This window comes from Misgurnus anguillicaudatus, chromosome 22 (genome assembly GCF_027580225.2).
Source record: "Misgurnus anguillicaudatus chromosome 22, ASM2758022v2, whole genome shotgun sequence".
NCBI classification, from domain to species: Eukaryota; Metazoa; Chordata; class Actinopteri; order Cypriniformes; family Cobitidae; genus Misgurnus; species Misgurnus anguillicaudatus.
In genome coordinates this window covers 14,697,295-14,714,952 of record NC_073358.2, presented here as the reverse complement: position 1 = coordinate 14,714,952, position 17,658 = coordinate 14,697,295, and the positions used below count along the sequence as shown (strand labels likewise).

Below are 17,658 nucleotides of genomic sequence, written 5' to 3'. Positions count from 1 at the left end.
GAATAAAATAATTTATTTAATACAAAATCCATAATAATTAAATTATGCTATTACTGGAAAAATGTCTATTAAAATATTATACCATTATAACACAGGTTATTTTATATAAAAATACCTCAACACATCACATATTATGTATTTAGATAACATTCTATTTTATCAAATATATAAATAACCAGTGACTTCAACACAATAAAGAAGACTTAAAACAGATATTTATTGAAAATATATAAACATTTAATTCACTTTAGTTTAACAGACCTTACAGCAGCCGCCTCTCCATTATTCACCCATTTGTGCCCAAATTTTTCTGAATGGTTTCATGCATATAATTGTGTTAATATTGTCCTCTGTAAACATGTTCTGCATTTATTTTCCCCATTTTTATTTTTTTGAAAATCATATTTGAATGTGCGGCAACTATAGTTGCCGGTGGGCAAAAAGGTTGTATGCACCCCTTTAATGTCAAATTTTAATACATTTGGCATCTTACTCAAAATAACGGCTTTCAACAGATCAACCTTTGTTCATAAACACATTTATTATGTATAACAGTCAAAGAACATTTGATGCGAACCCCCCCCCAAATAAAAATGCATCTAGCTTACAATCTCTTGTTCAATTCAATTCAATTCAATTTTATTTATATAACGCTTTTCACAATTGTTAGTTGTTGCAAAGCAGATTTACATGAGTAGATGTAAAGGAGAACACAGAAAATCAATAGATAATATAAGAAGTAGAAGTAGAATATAGCAGCTAAGGATAAACCGTACAAGCGAGCGTATTAATAATGTAACGTATACAGTAAAGTGCTAAGTTAAGCCAAAGTTGGCTGACTCTCTCGGGGACGAAAACCCCCCTAGGAGAAAACCCTGTGGGAAAAACTCCTAGAAGGACAAAAACCCTTGGGAGAAATTAATATATATATTTATATACAGTATATAAACAGGGTAGGGATAGGAGGCGGATAAGCGGATTAAACTGGTTCAGCGGGTGGTCGCGCATCGGCTGGGCATCACGTTGAAGGACAGCCAGTAGATCAGTGGTGTGATGACCTTCACAGCAACAAGAAATGGGTCTGTTTGTCCCATTGTCCTCGGGGTCGAGGACGAGACAGGGAGAGAGAAACAGAATTCTATTAGCGTAGGGGCCGGTCGCATAAAACGCAAGTGTCATGCAGTATTGTAGTTTAAAAACGCTCGGTTCCAGACAGGCTACCTATTGCAGCAATAGTATATTACCCATAGGAGGTATGTGAGTGCTTTGTTCTAGACAAAATAACTATTGCGGGACAAGTACAATTACTGGACATTTTATGTGAATGCTTTGTTAAAGAAGAATGTCTTAAGTTTAGATTTACGAACGCATGCTAAGTGATATAAACTGTGACTTGTTCAGGTTTTTTATTATTATTTTTATTTATTTATTTTTCTGTTGCATTCAGTGCTTTTTTCCAGAAACAACGGACCATATGTCAGCTCCAAGTCAGTTCATATCACTTAGTTCATATCACTTAGCACATCGTTCGTGGCTCGACTTGTCGAGTCTGTTTTTCAAGATGTCTGTTGTCTGAATACGCGTAATGTGCTGTCTTTATAAAGTAGCTTCTTATTAAACTGTTTGTACACTTACAAAGTTCTCAATGCTTCGGTTTGCATGTAAGGACCCTCATTATGCTACTGTGGTAGTGTGAGGCTATTTTGAGCCTTGTTAGTGGAATTAACTAGCGATTTACTTGTACTTACTCTTTGCCCCATATACTAGCGCTATACGCTAATCTGTTTTTATTTATAAAAAACTCTTTACATTCGATTATCATGAAAACGCATCCCAGAGAACGATCTACTCGGTCACCATGTGTTAATTACCCCAAGGTTCATTTTTCACCGGAGTTGTCCTTTAATGAAAATAATATGAAAATAAATCAATAAAATGGGCAACCAGTCTATTGAAGAAGAGATCTCTGTCTCCCACTTTAAATGACCTGTATGAATGGATTTTATTCCCTATCAAATTAAGGTCTAATGGACAGTAGAGATGTTAGTTAAAGGGTTTTAGGATATTATGAAAGAAAAAAGCACTAAAAAGACCAATAACCTTGATTATTAACCTATTGACACAGTATACACTATTTCCCCATGATATATGTACTTACAAGGCATTTGCCCACCGGCAATATAAAAAACTATAGATCTCTTGTAAGATTTGTTTTGTTTGGATGACTCTAGAGACCTTCATAATTATGTAGATACATAAATGTCAACCAAAAATACTTGTTAGTAAAATGAAAATTACCTTTCTTTGGGAGGGTTTGCCTTCGCCATGTTTCTTGCAAGAAGAGGTAAGAAGTTGACAGCCTCATGTGACAGGAAGGAGATAAATACCTTTTCTTTCTTTTTTAAATCCTTTATTTGATTGTTAGCTTGCATGTCATTGAGAAATAAAACATGGATAACATCTAAAAAATTCTTTTAAAAAGGAAAATGACAACTATGCACTGTGGCAACTATAGTTGCCGGTTGGCTGAAATGGGTTAAGTAACAACAATCAGCATCTCTCTCTCAGTTTTTACAATAATCAAAAGCTTCTAACTTCATATTCTCTTAATGGAAATAATTAAAATATATTTTCGTTTTCACATATTTAAGCTACTAATGAAGAAACAAAAAAGAAATCGCTAGAATGTTATACTCTGAAGTAAAAACGCAATGACAAATATCAGTCACTTTAGGTTAAAAGATCTTACCACAGTTAGTCGGCTATCTGTTTTTACAACAATAAAAAGTTTCTAACATTATATTCTCCTCAAATTCTCCTCAAATCGATTGGAAATCACTCATATATATATTTCTTCTCACATATTTAAGTTACTATATCAAGAAAGAGACAAAAGAACCGCTAATGTTAGTCTCTGAGGTAAAAAAACGAAAGGACCGTTATTTTTTAAATTAACAACTTTTCCTGAGCACAAGATAAAGTGGGTACTCGTGAAGAAGGCGGTAAGCTCGTGCAGACAAGCACGCGCATATTAGACGTGCACACTAAAGGAATAATGGGTTTAATTATGCATTTACTTCATTTCCTAAAAAAAAAACATAACCAAAAAATAACCATTAGAGAACGTTATGTATAAGTTATTTTTAGGTTATTGTAAGGGCACTATATGTTTGAACCTTTATTTTGTAATTTTTTGAGGATTCACTTCCAGGTCATGGTATTTCACTGGTTTCACCTGTATAAGTATTTCACTCCATTTCCTAGTGATGGGAGAAACGAAGCTTTTCGAAGCTTCGAATCAATTGAACCAATTGCTTCGAAAATGTATTCAGTTTTTCGAAGCAGTTCGAAACCCACACACGCTAGCGACCCCTGCTGGTCAAAATAGTGTAAAAGCAGATGTCCAAACATTTTACACTTTTTTTACAAAATAATAGCAAGATTTTTATTAAAATATGTTACAAAAAATTATTTAGCTTAATTAAGACATAGTTCAAAGTGTATTATGTGTTTTTAGTTTTATTTAGGGCAAACAAATGATTAAAACTAACTACCCTTTTAGTTATGAACATTTTTGTAATTAAATCTGTCTATAAACAAAAAGCAGACAAAATGGCAGTGTTATTAGTCAGAAGGATAAATGTTTTATGAACTTTCATAGTAAAACTGACCCGAGTTCACCTAAACATATTATACACTGGTCATGTGATCAAATGCCCCTAGTGGTGAACCATCGGATTTTCTAAACGTTTTGAAACAGTTATGACGTAATGAAGCCTCATTTGCTAAAATCATGTGACTTGGGCCAGTTTGAAACAAGCTCCGAACCACTGATTCGAAACAAAAGATTCGTAAATGTTTCGAAGCCTCATGAAGCGGTGCTTCGAAAACGACCATCACTACCATTTCCTGTTTGTTAGTGTGTGTGTGTATTGGAACAGGGGGGAAGTAAGCGGGAAAGCTTACTTTCTGTTGAACGTAAAACTGTGGCGTAAAACTTAACGTAAAACTTCATCACGTAAACTTTATTGGTCTATTTTAATGTGACTTTATGGACTTCATCATCAGTTAAAAGTATGTCTGTCTTTAGTGTTTTGCATCATCGTATGCGTTTTTGTTTATGAATTTGTTGTTTTCGTTTGTTTGTATACATGAATGTCTCAACAATAAATATCATCAAAGAACAACTGGAACGCGTCAGCAAATGCTTCTTCTCGATACTTCGCCCCTGAGCGGTTATTGGTTGCCGCTATACATAAGTCAACAGAAAAGGCTTTGCTTGGAAGTTTTGGACGCAATTGGAAATGGCTTCATTTGCTTACCTGTGTTTGTATAAGAAGACTCATCACCACACATACTTGTCGCACGAAAACGCCAATTGAGGTATGTCAGCGATTTCAATTATTTGTGAGCTGTGTTTGTTGTTGCTGTGGAAGACGCTGCTATATGCTACTGCTACGTTGGATTGGAATTGGAGCTCATGATTGTGGATGTTGCTCTGTGTAAGCGAAGACAGCGCTGTTTGGAATTGAGTTTACTCCGTTGTTGTGTTGATGAACTATATGGAGCAAAACGCTGATAGCGGCGAGCAAGACGCCGATTGCAGCATGCAAGACGCTAATAGCAGCGAGCAAGACGCCGATTGGGGCGTGCAAAATGCTAATGGCAGCGACCAAGACGCTGATGGTGGCAAACGAGAGCGTAAGCTCACGGCTAAGGCTTTGTTGGCAAAAATTGAATCGCTACAAAAGGATCGAAGATTAAAGTGAACAAAGTGAAAGGTATGATTGGAATCATGATGGAACTGATGAAATGTGATGAAAATGCGTCTCAACTGAGCTCAATGTTGGAAAGTATAAAACTGACTATGTCTGAAGCTATTGTGTCACACAAATGTTTACTACCTCTTGTACCTCTGGATGAACTGAGCAAACAAAATGAATGGTTTGATGCCATCTGTACCCGTTATCATGGTTTTGTGGAGGATTTGGAATTATGGCTCTTTGAAGCTAAAAATCCAAAAGCTTTTAACCCTCATGAACCAGTCATCGTATCACAAATGACATGTATACCAGAGTTATCTACTTCTGTTGTTGCTACAGCATGTAATATTCAACACAAGCCTGTACAAACTGAGTCTGGTGATTGTAATGACGATGTTCAACCAAATGACAGTGTTTCAAACACAAGCAAAAAGGGTCTTCTGGAGTAATGTCCCATGGATCTCGATCCAGCTGCTCTTCTGTGTCATCTACACGTCTTAAAGCTGAAGCAGAATTGGCCGCATTATTAGCTGCTCAACAAATGTTACACAGGAAACATGCATTGGAGGAGCAAGAAGAGCAACTGAGGAAAACAAGAGAAAATCTGGAGTTGGAAACCAAACTGGCTGAGTCAATGGCTAAATTAAAGGTGTATCAAAATGCAAAACTAGGATCATATACCTCTGCTAATAGAATTAAATCCAGTTCTCGTCATATTAATGTGGAAGCATTGATTCCTTCAGATACTGAGCCATTTGTATCACAAACTTTGACTGCTTATGGAACATCTCAAGCTCATGCTGCACAAGGCATCTCAGCTCATGCTGCACAGGGGATGTCAGCTCATGCTGCACAGGGGATCTCAGCTCATGCTCAAGCTCAAGTACAACAACCATCAACCAGACCTAAAATACAACATTCTCAGATTCCTACATCTAGCATGTCATTATTGGACAATCGGAATACTGGAAATGGAACTGGTAATAGAATGAGTACTCAAAATGATCTCAGTTACATGAATATGCTACAGCTTATTGATAAGCAGAATGAAATAACTACCTTGTTGGTTAAACAGAATACCCTATCTTCACTTCCACCTAGAGAAATACCTTACTTTGATGGAGATCCATTACGCTTTCATGAATTCTTACGCTCATTTGAGGAAGTGGTGGAAAAAATGGCAGATAGCCCAGATGACTGCTTGCATTTTTTGGAACAATATACAAGAGGACAGCCCAAAGAAATCGTTCGAAGTTGCCAACACATGACTCCATTACAAGGCTACTTGAAGGCAAAAGCTTTACTCAAGGAGAATTTTGGAGATGAGGTGAAAATAGCTGCTTCTTACATGAACAAAGCTCTTTCATGGAAAGTGATTAAATTTGAAGAAGAATATGCTCTCTTCCTAAGGAGTTGTTGCAATGCTATGCAAAGTATGAATTACATGAATGAGTTAAACCTCACTTCCAACATGCAGATCATTCTCTCAAAACTTCCATACAAATACAGAGATAAATGGAGAATTGTTGCATACGAGTTAAAGGAACGAAACAACAGTCAGACTACCTTTGTTGATATTGTCAATTTTATTGAGAAACATGTGAAAATCCTTTCAGATCCTGTGTTTGGGAGTATACAGGATACACCCTCCACAGGAACTAACAAAGTGAATGCAAAAATGACTCAGCAAAAGTCCAGAAGTAGTTTTGGTACCACAATTTCTTCCATGTCTGATGTAAAGGAGCACAGTAAGACCTTAACTAACAACAAATGTATCTTTTGTGATGGAGAACATGCATTGAGTGTTTGTCATAAACTTTCAAAAAAGGGCACAGAGAAAAGATGAACTTCCTGAAAGTTAAAGGAATATGTTTTGGTTGTTTACAGACTGGACATATCAGCAGAGATTGCAAAAAGAGAAGAACTTGCACTGTATGTAATCTTAATCATCCAGATCTTCTTCACATATTCCCACGTGAAAGGTCAGATACTTTACACAAGCATTCTGAATTCAAAACTGCTATTGGTAGTGCTATGATTTCCCTACAGTCCAATGCTCATACTGGGGCTGGTACAGACTGCTGTGCATTATCCATTGTTCCTGTGTGTGTCAAGTCAAAAAAGGGAAATAATGTTGTAAAAACTTGCGCTTTTCTGGATTCAGGCAGCTCTGCTTCATTCAGTTTAATGAATAAGCTCAATCTCCCTGGGAAAAAAGTGAATGTTCTTCTCAAGACCATAAGTCAAGACAAATCAGTCAGCAGTTATGTCCTGAATGATTTGGAAGTGTCTAGGTTGAATCAGGAACATTATTGTTTAATACCTGAGGTATATACTCAAGATGCTATGCCTGTAACCACAGCTAATATAGCTTCACAAAATGATCTTCAGTCTTGGCCAAATTTGTGTCACCTCAACTTACCTGCAATAGACTCTGATGTTGAACTCTTGATTGGAGCCAATGCTCCACAGGCATTAGAACCTTGGCAGATCATAAGAAGTCAGAATAATGGTCCCTATGCAATAAAAACTATGTTTGGCTGGACGATTAATGGACCACTTAAAGGAATGGTCACAAATGAAGATGCTATTAATCGATCTCCTGTAATGGTGAATAGGATTTCGGTACTGAAATTGGAAGAACTGTGGAAGCAACAGTTTAAGGCAGATTTTCCTGAGACTGCTCATGATGAACAGATTGGATCATCGAGCGAAGATCAACAATTTATGGATTTTGTGTCCCGTTCAGCAAAACTCATTGATGGTCACTATCATATTGGACTGCCATTCAGAAACACTGATGTAATCATGCCAATGAATCATAAAGTTGTGGAGCAGCGTGTGTTGTGGTTTTCCTTTTCCTCAAATGAAACAATCTTCAGTCTTAGGTTCCGATTTCAAGAGATAGACTTTTATTTTCCGGACAAAACAAAAGCCGAGGCTGCCTGATGAATCTCCCCAGAACCCGAGTGAAGTTCTGGGGACATTCTCCAAATCAGTCTGAAGCTCTGAGCCAGGCTTGGTAAATATATATGGTCTTTGTCCCTCCCCTCCATATGCTTTAACAATATGTTTCTGTTCAGGCTTGTAACTTGAAGAATCACATGACAGTCCCCAGACCAGACCAGTGTCTCCTTTCCTTGACCTATTTGACCCTTGGCTATTTGCTAATACTAAAATCCTTTGTGCCCTGAAACATGAAGACACACAGCTGGGTTCCAATAGCAATCCCATGGCAAACAAACTCCTGATCCACACAACATAACACATGACCTGCATAACTTCATAGTAAACAAATTACGTGTGATTATAATGGTAAACTCATATTCATCATATTAATGTAGATTGGGATTAAAATAAAACTTCTTCATAATCCCCGCTCTGAGGCTTAATTTAGCCTCACCTTTCCTGTTTATTTTAATCCGGAGTGCAGTTTCATAATTCAGCGTTTCAATTATTAATATCTTGTGGCTAAAGAAAGCCACTATACCTTACCAATTACTAAATTATGCCACTGCACTTCGAACTATGGACAATAAGACAAACATCTTTCCATTCTCATTTTGACTTGAATGTAAAAGTAAAAGTACTTAAGCCCTAAACAGTTTGTGCGCAATTGGTTCTACGCTTACAGTTATCGTTTTAGCTATGTAGAGTATATGATAAAGCATCGTAAATGTAAAGTCAACGTTAATGAATCCAAGTAAAAAATAATAAAACAAAAGTAAAGTATGCATAATAAACACAAATTAAATGTTATAGATTCAGTGTTCAAATTCAAAACAAGTAAATATAACTAATTGATACTGAATTGAAGCATAAAAAGTAAAAATTAATTATAATAAACAAGTATAAATGTAAGTTCATTCAAATAAACAAAGTAAAGAGCAATAACCAATAATAAAACTAGGTAAAGAAAGATTTCAACACAAATGAAAGTAAATTACTCCAAATAAAACAATTAAATGTAAATAACCAATAATAAACTAATTAAAGATTGCATATTACACGCATAAATGTAATTAATTCAAATAAAACTAGTAAATGGAAATAACCCATAATATAACTAAGTAAATCATCCATAATAATTCTTGATCACAATTTAAATAAATTTTTTCCATCCTTATCAGAGTTGCTTGAATTCTCGTTTACTATTTGTAAATTCATTACTGTCTTGTAACGTAATTCCTGATAACATTCTTGTTGATTTCAAGTAAATTTTTCCATCATATTTTAACTTTCATTTGGTTCTCTAACCAGACACCAATGCCTCATTTACCCACTAACCTCTAATTAAAATTGATTCAGTATATGTTATCATGTATTTCTAATGGCTGCATCTAGTTGTTATCCTAAGATATAAATTAATGCCTTATTTGTAAACTTAATAATCTACTTTTTGATTGTAGTACTGTACATAATTTATTTGTTCTGTATTCTTATTCTGACAAAACTTTATTAAGTTCCTTATTTAGCTTAATCCCATGCCTTAATCTAATTTGGTATCCATTTGGTTGATCAACAGAATCTACATATAATTGATGATTAATTGTTGTGTTCATCCTTTTATAAGGATTCTAAATACCCTTCTTTTGTAGTGATTTCTTGTCTCCATCATATTTAAGTACTTTTTCTCTCCCTCCTAATGAGGTCAAGCATTTTCTTTTTCTACCAATCCAAAATAATTCTCCAATCGATATTATTTGATCTTCCAATACCTTCATTGTATATGTTGCTCTGATTTGATTATATTATTCTTCTAATAGCATTTCTCTTCTCACTTTTACACCTTAAGTTATACTTTTTGATGTCTTCATAATAGATCTAGAGGTTTCTTAGTTGATTCATTCAAAATTCTTGTTATAAAACATTTCCTATTTAATTTTCTTAAGTCTATAATTCCATAAGGCTTATATTTTCTTGATTGTAATCTTACTGTACCATTCAGAATTTTACTGTACCATTCTGAAATATCTATCTTTCCTTTTTTATTTTTAGTGTTATTTACTACCATTGACACAAATTTCCAAATTGTGGCCTACCAGATGTATTTTTTAAACTCAGAATTTCCCAAAAGACCTAAATATTATCCAGATAAATTGACCTTAAACTTTTTCTCGTAATCCATAAGAATTCTTGTTGAATTTATCACCCCAAAGTATGTGGACTTGAAAATGTTATTGCATTATTGAAATCTGGTTTTGCAAATATATTTCCTTAACTGTAAATATTCCCCATTTGTATCATTGTTATCTTTGGGATGTTTCCCATAAAATGTCCACCTTAAGTTCTCTGTTCAATGTCTCTATGTTTTCAGTCTTTCTTTCAGAGTCTGTTCCTTATTATTATTATTATTGCAGATCTTTCACTGGGCCTCGTTTAAGGCAAAAGTCCATCAAGGCAAAAGTCCATCGCCAGGAAGTTTAATTGACTGTAGCATTGCAAATCTTCTGTAGTAATTGGCTTTGTATTTTAAATGACTGTAGCAATGTAAATCTTCTGTAATAATCAGCTTCGTTCTTTAATTGACTGTAGAAATGCAAATCTTCTGTAGTTATCGGTTTCATTCTTTTCAAATCAATTTCTTTTGACAATTTCTCTTTTTCACTTCTTCCTCTCGGTGCTCAAAACTTTGCTCTCCATCCGTCGATATACTCGAATTGCTTTAACTTTGATTTGGTTTTGATGTTTCTTCTTTCATATCATTGGCATTCTTTCTCCTTCTCTCCTTCCTATGAGCTCTGCTACATTGGCTGCTCCTCCCACTTGGACGTTCTGGGGCTGGTCTCATCTTGTCTCCCCCAGTTAGGCGCCCTGTGGCCGTGTTTGGCCTCCTCCGACCTCTCGACCCTCAGATAAGCTAGATCATCTCACACAAGGAGTCATGTTTCTCATCTCCTCCTCCACTCCTTTCAGCTTTTTCTGTACACAAATAACTCAATACATAGACAATTAGTTTGTTCATATAACACTTAATTCCAGATGTTTTTACAATACGCATAGGTCTATCGGCGAATATTTCATGCAGTGTTAAAGGTGTACGGTTGTTAGTTTAGGTAAAACATAAGTTCTGTTATGATTAGTATTTTTACACATTTTGTTAAGTATGGCTTTGATGATTATTCCTTTTCTATACATCTTTATCTACCATCCTTTGTGATTATAGATGATAGTCAAATTTTTCTTCTCTCTTATCCGTCACATCAATTTTTCCCTTCTTATTTCAACTCAAAATCCTTATTCTTCTCATGAATCAAATAATTTATTTTCATTCCACTTATTTGCCCCATGTACATCTATGATAATAATATTTATGACTGAGATTTTTCACTTCTATACAATCTAAAAAGATCTCCTGACACTCTGAGGCCCTTTTTAGCTTCCACATCTGTTTGCCCATGCTGGCAAATCAACTGTTCTCCTGTGTCCCTATAACTCAATAACAACCAATCATTTTATCAACTTTTTAGCATTAATCAACCAAATTAACTTTCCGCATGTTGTAATAGTAGTTCATCCATTCTAAACCTGTATAATATTTTTCCTTATAATTAAATACGTAAATGCAAGTATCTACTTCTTATGCAAATCCTAATTCACAGTAAAAATGTTTATCAAATGGAGAAACACTTGTAAGCAAAGTATGTAATTTTTTGGATCATCAATCTTTTCTTGTCATTAATTGGTCTTAAATCGTGACTAGATACAATTTAGTTTTATTTCCTTAAATCGTATGTTTGTTACAATAATTAGTTATTTCTTTTTTCTATTCTCACAGCTTTTTCTTGTTACCTTTTATAGTATCCTATGGTGTTTTTTCAATTTATTTCTTTTATCTATTTTATTTTCCTTTCTGCCATAGCTGTTCGATGCCATTTATATTTGCTTTTTAGCTTAGTACCATCATTGGAGTTCTAACTTCCTCTGTAGATACCAAATTCAAACCCCCCCCAAATTTCATTATGCATTTCTTCCTGTCAGATTAATAGGAGTCTGATTTGATTTCAGAAAAGGTAGTCACACCTAACAACATAAGTTCTTGATCAGCCTTTAAATTTGACTAGCTGATTTTCCCCTAAAGATTGTTTGTGTCCCTATAATTACAAACTAAACATTGGACGGCTGCTTTCACTCTTCCCCTCTTTCATTCAAAGGCTTGTATGAAGAAGAAAAAGTATAGTCCAGTTGTTCTCTTGTCTCCAAGAACATTATTGTCTTTGTGGGTCTCTTTCTGGATTCCACTCAGTCTTTTTGGTGTTTGTCTTTGTAATTGTCAGCGCAGTGCCCCCCTTCACTGCTTCATATAGTCCTCTTTGCTCCTCCAACACTTTGTTGCACACAGTTTTTCATTGTCTGTTTCTTGCCAGTTTTTTATTCACTTTTCTTGAATGTCAAAGGATGGGAATGATCAGCCCCTCAATGTTTCAGCTTGACCCATGCAAAATATTGCCTTTTGATTTAAAATAAAATTTATTTTGTGACCACCTTCCATCATCAGATGAAGACTCCTCTTCATTTTGTAATAATTTATCTTTGTAAAATTTATCTGTGTCATTCACCTTTTAATAATTTTCTGACCTTTTTATTTTCCTCTTTATTTCCACCTTTAATAACTTGGTCTCTACTTTTTTCTCTAATTTGTTGTTTTTTCTTTTCAAGGCTTTACTTCTGTCTTCCTGCTAGATTTTAATCTCACAATTCCCTTGAACTATGGCTTTCCTTTTCCCTTTCTCTCTCTCTCCCTCTCTCTCTCTCTCTCTCTCTCTCTCTCTCTCTCTTTCTCACTTTGAGCATGTCTTTGTCTGTGATTTATCTACTCTTATATTTCATTAGTTTATATTTTTATTTAGTTGTACTTCTCCTCACACAATGCCACATCAAATGTTTCCTCATTTGAACACCCAATTATTCTATTTTCTAATTCTCCACACAACAGTTGTTTAATCCTTATTTTTCCATTAATGTGACTGCCATAATCTTTCCTTTGCAATATAACACACCTTATATTTTATAGTTATTTCTCATTTAACCACTTCACAAACTTATTGTTTTTATTTATCCAATTTATATATTATCCAAATAATTACTTAGATTTCCAATGTGTCTTTAAAATAAAATTTCCTTTATAATATTTTGTAGTGTTTCGTCAAATAGAATCAAATACCATCACCAACATCTGTCCTTTTTTGGACAAGCAATCTTTTCCTATTGAGCACAATTTTTTTTATTTTAATCAATCATTTAAACGAATTATTTAATTTCTAGAATTAGCTGTATACTTTTTGTACTAACTAATATTTTTGGCTACAATACCTCAGAACCACAATGTCTTCAACTCTAATCTTTAATACCCAGCATTTATAACTGTCTCTTATTCATACTCTTACTCATAATTTCAAACTTTATCTCCCTTTTTTATAGTTTTAAACAATCTTCACCCCTGTAACACAACACCTCTCTGTGCTCTCTACAGAGCAACAGAAGAAAGACACACCCACTACTCACTCAGCCCCCACTCTTTCCATCTCATACATTCACACTCAGACTCCTTATATCCCAGACACATTGCATTCTCACACAAATAAAATAAAACAACTCTATCTAGACTACCTGGCCAAATTCATCTTTCCACTACACTTCAGTCGACATGGAAAAGATTCACTTACACAATTTACCAATCCGACATGACAAATAAAACAAAAACAATATCTTTCATCAGCCCGGGCCTTCCAAAACAACAAAACAAATAACACATAGACCGTACCTGACCTGCAGGACTTTAATAACTCTTCTCTCCGAACCCCAACGTGTCTGCCCCGACACGGTAACACTCAGGTTCGCGAAACTTCTTAGGCATTTTCTCAACTTAACATTAACTCTTTATCCAAGCCACTCAACGACAAAAATAAAACTCATTCACACCATAAACCATCATCTGTCCTAGCACCCATTCCTTTTGAAAATGAAACCCTTTATTCTTATCATTAATCTAGTAATCTTTAATTTCCCCTTTTTATTCTTAAATTTGGAAGAGCATTTGTGATTTGACCAGCACTTGTGATTTGACCACCCCGAGCCATCTCAGGTGAACAATACAATCTTTAAACAAGCAAAACTGCTCATCTCTGTAGGTGGCCACCTGATTGCATTGTCCATTGAGAAAGCCAGCTGTGGTCTCAGGTTCTGTGCTCCTTTTGATGTCCCATCTGGTGTCAATTGTTTTTACCAAACCTTACATTTCAAATGTATGTTTGATAACTTATAAACCAAATTGTTAACCCAACCATTTTTCAGTAGTAACCCATTAGCATTTATTTATTTATTTATTTTTTTTTTTTTTAATTTTTTTAGGGCTCATTATTCCACACTCTAACATAGTAATTTACCCTATACTCACAGGATAAACCCCCCTTAACAGCCCAACTGCCCAAGGGAAAGCCTCTCCCTGGTTTACCAGATTCACGTTCACATTTCTCTCACTAACACACATTATGCAGCTGCATAGGCCTACATACACACTCAAACACAAATCATTCAACAAATAACCAATCGTTAATTCACATAACGATTTAAACTCTTATCCGTTCACTTAACTTAAACCTCTACGTCATCCACTTACTGACAGACGCAGCATATGCAACCTTGCATACAAAACTCTTATCCGTTCTCTTAACTTAAACCTCTACGTCATCCTTTTCCCCGATAGACGCAGCATATGCAACCTTGCATACAAAACTCTTACGCATTCTCTTTTACTTAAACCTCTACGTCATCCTTTTCCCCGATAGACGCAGCATATGCAACCTTGCATACAAAACTCTTACGCGTTCTCTTTTACTTAAACCTCTACGTCATCCTTTTCCCCGATAGACGCAGCATATGCAACCTTGCATACAAAACTCTTATCCGTTCTCTTAACTTAAACCTCTACGTCATCCTTTTCCCCGATAGACGCAGCATATGCAACCTTGCATACAAAACTCTTACGCGTTCTCTTTTACTTAAACCTCTACGTCATCCTTTTCCCCGATAGACGCAGCATATGCAACCTTGCATACAAAACTCTTACGCGTTCTCTTTTACTTAAACCTCTACGTCATCCTTTTCCCCGATAGACGCAGCATATGCAACCTTGCATACAAAACTCTTACGCGTTCTCTTTTACTTAAACCTCTACGTCATCCTTTTCCCCGATAGACGCAGCATATGCAACCTTGCATACAAAACTCTTACGCGTTCTCTTAACTTAAAATCTGTTTCAATTCACCTTGATCCTCAAAGCCAAAGTAATTAACACAGATTCATGCATGCATGCCTTAATTAGATTGTACCCTTGAAATCAAAACCCAGTTCACATGTATGGTTCTTAAATTTAGAAGAGCTTAAATTTCTCACCACGTTGAGCAAAGTCTGCCAAACAACACAAACCTAATTTAATAAGCAAAAAGTGCTTACCTTATGGCCATACGTTGTTTGTGTTGCTCGTCGGGTTCGCCCAGGTGGTGTGACTGTCCAGCTCTTTTCTATCCCGGGTTTCGGCACCAAATGTTGTGGTTTTCCTTTTCCTCAAATAAAACAATCTTCAGTCTTAGGTTCCGATTTCAAGAGATAGACTTTTATTTTCCGGACAAAACAAAAGCCGAGGCTGCCTGATGAATCTCCCCAGAACCCGAGTGAAGTTCTGGGGACATTCTCCAAATCAGTCTGAAGCTCTGAGCCAGGCTTGGTAAATATATATGGTCTTTGTCCCTCCCCTCCATATGCTTTAACAATATGTTTCTGTTCAGGCTTGTAACTTGAAGAATCACATGACAGTCCCCAGACCAGACCAGTGTCTCCTTTCCTTGACCTATTTGACCCTTGGCTATTTGCTAATACTAAAATCCTTTGTGCCCTGAAACATGAAGACACACAGCTGGGTTCCAATAGCAATCCCATGGCAAACAAACTCCCGATCCACACAACATAACACATGACCTGCATAACTTCATAGTAAACAAATTACGTGTGATTATAATGGTAAACTCATATTCATCATATTAATGTAGATTGGGATTAAAATAAAACTTCTTCACGTGCTGTAGATCTGCAAAGAAGGTTCAATGTGAATCCTACCTTTCATGCAAACTACACCACCTTCATGGAAGATGTCATTAGTAAGGGTTATGCAGAAAGAGTACCCATGGCTGAGTTGGAAAGATGTGATGGACATCTTTGGTATATACGACATCATGGTGTATACCATCCTAAAAAACACAAAATAAGGGTTGTGTTTGATTGCAGCGCTTCTTATCAAGGTACATCTTTGAATGGTAATCTCTTACATGGCCCTGATCTAACTAGTTCACTAGTTAGCGTACTAGAAACTGACTAGAAACTGTTGCCCTGATGGCCGACATTGAGTCTATGTTTCATCAGGTGAAAGTCCACCCAGAAGATCGTGATCTTTTAAGGTTTCTTTGGTGGCCTGAAGGTAATGTGAACAACAGTTTGGAGGAATACAGAATGGTGGTACATTTATTTGGTGCTACATCATCACCGAGTTGCTCAAACTTTGCATTAAGGAAATGTGCAACAGATCAAAAGGACCTATATGATGACAAGACAAAGGACGTTGTGTTTAATAACTTCTACGTGGATGACTGTCTCGTCTCTGTAACATCTGTATCTGATGCCGTACATCTGTACAGGAACCTCACTGATATGTGTGCCAATGGAGGATTTCACTTAACTAAGTGGATGAGTAACAGTTGTGTCGTATTGAGTGCCATACCTGAAAAGGACAGTGAGAGCAAGGTAAAGGACCTGGATTTGGATCATGATGTATTACCACTAGAACGAGCCCTGGGAGTACAATGGTGTGCTCAGTCAGACTCCTTTCAATTTAAGGTGGTAGTCCATGAACGACCTTTTACCAGAAGGGGAATTCTTTCTGTCGTTAGTTCCATTTATGACCCTTTAGGATTCCTCTCACCTGTGATTCTATCAGCAAAAATAATCCTACAAGATCTATGCAGAAAGGAAATTGGATGAGACGATGTTATTCCTGAAGACTATATACAACGTTGGAGGAAGTGGCTAGATGACCTGCATCATTTGGGAAGTTTCAAGGTCAAAAGGTGTATAAAGCCTGATGGATTTGGTGAAGTATCATCTGCTCAAATGCACCACTTTTCAGACGCAAGTGAACAAGGATTCGGTGTGGTGTCTTACCTGTTGATTCACAACGCCAATAATTTGACACATTCAACTCTTCTAGCAAGCAAGGCAAGAGTTATGCCGTTGAAATCCACTACGATTCCTCGTGTAGTGGGATGTCCTTTCTATTAGGCTTTTTTTTTATTTGCTACAGCTGTACAAGTGGTCCAATTAGATATCACGTAGCCTGGTATAAGCAGGTTTGTAAGATGCCGCTTGTGTGTTGAAGCGCTTCCGTGCGTCATTGCCAGGGATCGCCCCTTCCGGTTCGCTCCTCCCGCTTCCGCATTTGCCCTGTTCTGTTTGCAGCTCTTGGATCATTCGTGTTGATTATCATTTGTGACACTTCCTGTATCTAACCTTCCCCGGCGTAATCTCGTGCCGGCCGCCGCCCTTGTGTGTGCATGATCAGTGAAGACATAATAAGGTACGTGTTTGGTTTGCGAGTGTGTTGTGTAGCCTATCGCTTATTGAATGTGTGACTTGAAATAAGTGTCTAAACATTCGATTCATAGCTCTTGGATGGCTCGTGAATAATTACTATTCGTGGCTGCTCCTGCATGTTCTCCTGTGTAAACTGGTGCTGGCTGCTGCGATTGGGTGTGTGCGCTATCGCAGTGACGTTTAAGGTACGTGTAGTTTTATTGCACTGGAATATTTCTAATGAGGCTGGAAAAATTGTAAATTAATTCCCTGT

The 17,658-nt window shown here is 36.2% G+C and overlaps 1 long non-coding RNA gene across 1 annotated transcript in view; it reads right to left on the bottom strand.

Moving 5' to 3' along the window:
- The window catches only part of LOC141358810 (uncharacterized), a 38,604-nt gene extending 22,892 nt beyond the window's left edge, over positions 1 to 15,712 (bottom strand). Inside the window, exon 1 of the long non-coding RNA XR_012365253.1 lies at positions 14,364 to 15,712. This is a non-coding gene — a long non-coding RNA (uncharacterized lncRNA). The remainder of the gene's footprint in view (positions 1 to 14,363) is intronic.
- Positions 15,713 to 17,658: the final 1,946 nt, after the last annotated feature.